Source organism: Anguilla rostrata, chromosome 5 (assembly GCF_018555375.3).
Source record: "Anguilla rostrata isolate EN2019 chromosome 5, ASM1855537v3, whole genome shotgun sequence".
Classification (NCBI taxonomy): Eukaryota; Metazoa; Chordata; class Actinopteri; order Anguilliformes; family Anguillidae; genus Anguilla; species Anguilla rostrata.
Window position 1 is genome coordinate 1,362,458 of NC_057937.1, and position 6,000 is coordinate 1,368,457.

Sequence of the window (6,000 nt, forward strand, 5' to 3'; positions counted from 1 at the left end):
CGTGGCAGCAGTGATACGCGGAGGCCAGGCTGGAGGGTCTCGCTCAGGCACGGCTGGGTGAAGCAAACAGCTGGTCGCTGGACGCAAGAGCGGATCTCAGAAGGATCGTTGGACCGAACTGCCCTGGTCATCAGCTGGAATCCTCTGATATCTGAGTCACCCTTTGAGATTGCTGCACACTGAATGCACTGAGTCAGATCGCAAGGAGAAGGGGAGGTTGTACTAGCAGAGGAACCAGGAGACTCTACATGAAGTCGCATATGAGATACAGCTACCTCATCAAGCACGTTTTTTTACACCAATTCTCACAAATTGCCCTTAATTCCACGCAGACGCAGCGGCAGGGTTTTTCCTCACCTTGTTTCAGTTTAGCCTTCAGGTGACGTGGGTTTGGGTTTGGGTTTAATGAGCCTCTCGTGACTTATCTTCCCGCTTCGCATCCAGCGCCTTGCTCACGCGCCCTCCTGGGTCATGAGCTATGCCTGTAGCGCCCTGGCCCTCAAAAAAAGAAAAACAAAAGAACCAAGGCTAACCTTCCTCAGAAGGACAACAGAAACGTGGAGTTTCCAAGAGCTGGGTGAGAGAGAGAGGGAGAGAGAGAGAGAAAGAGAGAGAGAGAGAGCAGGTTGTGTTTATCGTACGGGCCTTGGCAGCGGAGCGCCTGGCGTTAGCTTCGGCTATCTGGCGAAAAAGAAATGGAAGGGAACAAAAACAGAGAGAAACGCGCACGGCAACGCAAGGGTGGCTATCAGGCCGTCGAACGGCAGGGCAGTGTACGGCGGCGAGCGTTTGCTCTGTCCGGGGGGGGGGTGGGCGTCAGGGATCGGCGAACAGGCCGCACTAACGGCGGTAATAAACGCGCAGATGAACAGACAGCGCGCAGAAGCTGCTCCGCCGCTCTGTAAACACGCTCCTTTGTCACCTGGTTTGAGGGCCTGTCACTGTGGACAGGACATGCCGGGGTGGGGGGGGTTTGGGGGGGTGGGGGGGTAGGTCTGGTTCACACGGCTGCCCGCGGCCACGCCACCTGGGCCAGCAGCGAGTCATTTCAGCCGCCGCTCCCATTGATCTCCTCCTGATTAGCATAGCCTCCATCTGGTCTGCTGGAAAAAAAGAAGGAAAAAAAAAGGAAGTAAAAAAAGAAAAGAAATGTGCCACAAGCCTGCCCTGGGCTTCTGCAGTGGCGATCAGCACCAAACCAGCCGCGACAAGATAACTGATGGCCCTCTCGCTCAGGCCAGCCACTAGTTCATCTCTAATATCATCTGTGTCACTTTAATGTTTGACTCTGTCTTCCTCAGGGAGACAAAGATGTGTGGGTGTGTAAGTGTGCGTGTGTGTGCGCATGCCTGTGTGTGTGTGTGTGTGTGTGTGTGTGTACGCATGCCTGTGCGCGCGCGCGTGTGTGTGTGTAAGTGTGTGTGTGTGTGTATATGCATGCCTGCGCGTGTGTGTGTGTGTATGCATGCCTGCGCGCGTGTGTGTGTAAGTGTGTGTGAGTGTGTAAGTGTGTGTGTGTGTATGCATGCCTGCGCGTGCGTGTGTGTGTGTGTACGCATGCCTGCACGCGTGTGTGTGTGTGTGTGAGTGTGTAATTGTGTGGGGGCAGATTGGGGTGCTGGGGGAGAGGAGGATAGATGGGAATCTCGTCTTGGCAGATTCAGAGATGGCGCACTTCTGTTGGCAACATCTGTGACTGAAACGCTTGACAGACGTTCGCTGCTCCCCCCTGGCTCCCGGCTCGCTGGCCTTCTGCAGCTCCCCAGCAAAACATCCCCAAACGGCCAAACTGCGATCAATATTTAACTGTTTACCCGTCCGTGCCAGATGCAGCCGGGGCAGGCAAATGGGCAGGGGTGCACATGCTGCATGGAGAGAGTCGGGAGACCTGGCAAGCACATACGGAAAAATGTGATGGATTGCATGCTGATTGATTTCTTCGGATCGCTTAGTTGTGGCCATGCATAAATGCATATTCTCAAATAATATATTTACAAGTTACGGGGGGGAAAAAAAGTTAACTGCTTAAAATCAGAAAACGTTCTGCATTCTCCACATTCTACATTATACATATTTATTTAGAGCATCAGTGCAGGGTTCTAGAACACAGTGGCATGACACAACGCATTTGATTAACCCGTTAAGGTGTGAGATCACAAAATGTGTGATTAGAATGTTCTCAGCTGAACATTCTAATGCTGATGTAACAATCACTACTGGTAATTGAACACAAAGAGTTCTAGAACACTGACTTAGAATGTTGAAAACAAAAGTTCCAGAAAACCTGCTCTTGAAAGGGTTAAATTGAAGGTATTTCATTGGCTGCCAGCACTGTGCGCTGTCTGTGATTTGTGACCGATGTGCAGGCTATAGGATAGCTCTTCCACGCTCGGACCCGAAGCATAATGCACTCTTTATCAAAAATCCATAGCGAGGATTCCAAAGTCAGCTCACACAGGTGAGACTAAAGGCCAGCCTGATGTACTGTAGAGCTGGAGCAGAAAGGTCATGCGTGTTATCTCATTGGCTTTCCAGCAGGACCATCTTTCCACATTTCCTATCCCCAGCTCGAGATACTGAGTTACCTGAACACTGCCCGTCTGTATTTCCCTTTGAAACGCGGCTCCCATATTAAAGTTATCATATGAATGCCTTGTGATTATACAGCATTCACTGAAACCGAAATAACTGTTTCAGTGAGCAAAATTTTTAGCAGATAAAATGAAAAGGGAATTGATTTCAGTTGTGTGTTTGCACTGCGCTATTAGCTAGTGGGTTTCAGTGGTGTGTTTGCACTGCGCTGTTAGCTAGTGGGTTTCAGTGGTGTGTTTGCACTGCGCTGTTAGCTAGTGGGTTTCAGTGGTGTGTTTGCACTGCGCTGTTAGCTAGTGGGTTTCAGTGGTGTGTTTGCACTGCGCTGTTAGCTAGTGGGAGTTTCTCGGGCCATGGTTCCAAAAAGCACAGGGACAGGACCCACGGGCAGGGTAACGGGCGAGCAGGAGGGCTGTGTGAAATATGTAAAACTTTCACACAACAACAGCAGCACAACGCCAGTCACATGCCAGCATGCACCTGTCATGGCCCCCGTGCCAGTCTCAGTGCCACTAGTCTCAGTGCTTCCAGTCTCAGTGCTGCTAGTCTCAGTGCCACTAGTCTCAGTGCCGCCAGTCTCAGTGCCGCTAGTCTCAGTACTGCCAGTCTCAGTGCCACTAGTCTCAGTGCCGCTAGTCTCAGTGCTACTAGTCTCAGTGCTGCCAGTCTCAGTGCCACTAGTCTCAGTGCTGCTAGTCTCAGTGCCATGTACATGCAGCTGTTTTGACATATGTTAAGAAATCAGCTCCATACTTGAGCATGTGTCCGGCTGCACTGTAATGAGGGGGTGGGTCACACAAAAAAAAAGATTCGCTCATTAAATGTGCCGTGGACTGAGAATGTTCCGGAAACCAGCTGCTAAATCAGCAGCTAATAGTTCAACGACACTCAGATCTGGCCCTCAAGGTCAGCAGTGCCGCTGGTTTTCTCTTCTGCCTGATAGTCCGTAGTCCAATAACCTCACTGATTGGCCAGATATTACACTCACCTGGGGTGTCAGGTTTAAATCAGCCCCTGATTGGAGGGGTGGAATGAAGACCAGCAGCACTACTGACCCCGAGGCACGGATTTGAGCTTCCTTGTAATACTTGCCCTGGTCAGTGTTAAAGTGTCTCATTCTCCCCTGTAGTGCGTAATGTGATTTGGAATTTTACATTTCTTGCTTGGGTACGGAGCACGAGGTTGGCATACGTGTCCAAAATTCAAATACAGCTCATATAATAATCGTCTACATACATTCGCAAAAATCCGTAGTTGGCACCGTAACCTGTTATGAAGGAAAGCCATTTCACAAACAAGGTGCCAGAATGTGGATCGTTCACGGGCAGGCTTATAAATTTAGAGTTATCGGCTTTCGTGTTTCCCAAAGCAGGGCGGCGCACAGCGTAAGCTGGAAATATTATAGAGGGCTGCGGATATTGCGAAGGCAGTCGATTCAATGTTGGGAAATGCTCTAACAAGCAAATTCACAGAGTGTAAAAGTGGTCCGGCTGCTCGACGGCAATATACAACTGTGGGGTTCTGGGAATTGTTTTAATTATTCAAAGAACGCAGGACGTGTTCAAGGGCCGCTCTCCACGGCAAACGAATCAGCAAAGGAAACCAGCAAAACGAAGGGAGGACCAATCGGTGCGCACCGTGCAAGATCTGGGCCAATCGGTGCCCACCGTGCACGACCTGGGCCAATCGGTGCGCACCGTGCACGACCTGGGCTGTACGCACTTCTCTTGTTTTTCCAGGATGTGGAAAAGGTCATGGATTTCCAGGGTATTTGTTTCTGAGGAAGCAAATAGATTTCACATTATTACTTATTCATCGGAGGTAGCGGTTTCTGTGTGAACTTTACTGACTTCTCGTTTGATTGTGATCTGATCTAAAAGGAGAGATTATAATATTGAACACGCGAGCAAAATACTGAAGAACTAAAGCACTGTCGGAGAACTTTAACCACAACCATTTTTCCAAACGTAAAGTATCCCAAGGTCCTTTCAGTATTAATCTGCATGTAATACACATTATAAAGTAAGAGAAAAAATCCTGGGTTTACTGATGGAAACTGTGAAAAAGGTGCAGAAGAGGAACAGTTAGGGAATTCAACATTGTTCTGCTTTTCACAAATGAAGTGGACTGATTAAATGGTGTAATTATTATGTCGTATTATTTCCTGTTTAGAAAACCTGCCAACTTTTTGCAGAGTTTTGTGAAATATGAGGTGTGACAGCGGAACCTAATTGTGTTTCATGGGAAAGCAGCAGATGATGTGAATTATGGGATGCCCAGAGCGGGTTCAGCTCAGTCTTTACCCACATTCCTGAATAGAAGTATGTTAGAAATGCCCGCACCTCATTTCTAAGACATAATTTACGAGGGAAATGAAGAGAAGAGATTAATTTAATTGCGCCGCACATAAATTTGAGCCAGAAATAAGAAGCCAAACCGACCCAATAACTTGAATAATTGATCCATTATGGTAAGGTTCATAGAGAAAATAAAGCTCACTTTACAAAATATTAGACTGATGTATTGCTCTCCTGCCTAGTTTCTCATCAGAAATGTGCAAGGCCGTTTTTACAGAAATGCTTTCCGCCCTCAGAAAGCGCGGCACACACTGCTAATCTATTTGCATCCTTCACTGGTTGTGTTCTCAAGGCAATGCTTTTTTATGTAAACATCAATAAAAACACCAATTCCCAATGCACTCATTCATTCAAAAATAAAGACATATCAATCAAAAATGTTTCTTTCTGGCAAAGATGCAGACAAACACACGTATCATGACCTGCAATATATATACAGGGTGATTGTTCCTCGCTCTGATTTGCTTCTAAGAACCAGGGTAACCATGAGTTTCTGAACCTGGTATCATTTGTGAAAGAGCCATTTACCTTTGTGGTATCGATGGCTATCCTGTTTCAGTTAGAAACGATTTCTTAGCCTGTGGAGCCATAACAGCTTAGAGTGGTCTAAGACAGCTGCCAGGTGGCCACGCCATTATTCTTTTCCTTAAGTGTTATCTTTTTTTTTTTGATAACAGTAGCGCAACACACAAAATATATTGCTTGAATGTCAGCTATCTGAGATGCTAGATGAACGTTCGTACATCTTGCTGACCACAAGCCCTTAACGTTGTCTGTAGCCCCTGCTCTCCACAGTTAAACTGATAGGTTGGCTGTTCTGAAAAACACTAGCTTCACACAGAGAAATAAACACTCTACACTCATTCACCGCAGTTCAATTTTTATGGCTCAAAAGTGGAATAAATTTGATATAAATGTATAATAATAAATGGAGGTAAAATTGCTGTAATATCTGTTAGCAGGTAGCAATTTGGCTCTCGCAGTCAATATTTATAAATGGGTGCATTTTTTTATTTTTTTTCGAATTACGGGAATCTAACAAAGGCTGCGT